This window comes from Plasmopara halstedii (assembly GCF_900000015.1).
Source record: "Plasmopara halstedii genome assembly, contig: Scaffold_1583, whole genome shotgun sequence".
In the NCBI taxonomy this organism is placed as follows: Eukaryota; Oomycota; class Peronosporomycetes; order Peronosporales; family Peronosporaceae; genus Plasmopara; species Plasmopara halstedii.
In genome coordinates, this window is record NW_020188494.1 from 479,601 (window position 1) to 480,904 (window position 1,304).

Consider the following 1,304-nt stretch of genomic DNA (forward strand, 5'->3'; position numbering starts at 1 on the left):
TGGAGTGCGACGTTTGTGCTCATCGAGCCTAGGATATACACCCCTCGGTGCTGCGGACGCCCTGTCCGACATTGCACCGAGTACGGGAGATGAAGTTGGGCTCTGCCCGTGCAAGCCGTCAGAACCGGCGAGACTTAGAGATTTAGGTATCATTGACACAGGGCTCATTGAGCAAGGAAGTTGTATGTTCCAACAAATGGAGTTGCAGTGTCTAACGGACACGCGAGCCTCGCTGAGGCAATAATTGATTGGAACTGTAATTGTTCTCAATTTTAATGGAGGGGTGTAACGGGGTTACACGAACCCTAATAACGGGGGGGGGGCGTGTCACATGAGATGTGCATAATGTGACCACACACCCAAACAAGAATACGGGATGGGGCTAGGTAGCCAGTAGTTACGAATGTATTTAGATTCTACTATATATATTTAGTATATTTAGGAAAATCTAAACTCTTGACATCAGGATAAAATATAAATAAAAATCAGTCTCGATTTTGAACAGAAGTGTTCGTTTGCCTTGGTAGGGCTTGTGAGTACTTTTAGAGGCAGCGGATCACAATCCGCTGCACTAATACTTGATTCTTGTATAGAACGAAAGGTCGGTGTCCTAAAGACGCTTGCTCAAGCGCAGAGCTACGGCAGCCCCGCTGCACCTTTCGTTCTTTAAAAAAACCAAGTATGAATTAGCGAATCGCAATCCGCTTTCTGCAAAAGTAATTATTGCCATCACAAGGCTAACTGACTCTCCGGTTAAAATTCAAAACTAAACTTTATTTATTTCTATCCTAATTCTAAAAGTTTGGATTTTCCTAAATATACTAAATATATGTTGTCAACTCCAAATACATGCATAACTACTGGCTACCGTACCGTATTCTTGTTTGGGTGTGGTCACACCATGCTCATCTCGTGTGAGACACACACCTGTTATCAGGTTCGGTTTAAACCCCGTCACACCCTCCCCTATTTAGATTGAGAATCCTAACAGTTCCAATCGATTATTGCCTCAACGAGGCTCGCGTATCAGTTAAACACTGCAGCTCCATTTGTTGGAATTTTACAACTTCTTTGCCCAATGAGCCCTGTGTCGACGAAATGAAGATCACCAAGTCTCGCTGGTTCTGACAGCGAGCATGGACAGAGAGTAACTTCATCCCCTGCACGCGGTGCAACGTCGGACAGTGCGTCCGCAGCACCGGGGTATGTATATCCTAGGCTCGATGAGTACAAACGTCGCACTCCGCGCGCGCTTTCAGTGCCAAGTGGCCTCGTTGAGGATGTGGTCGACTATGAGTCTGACA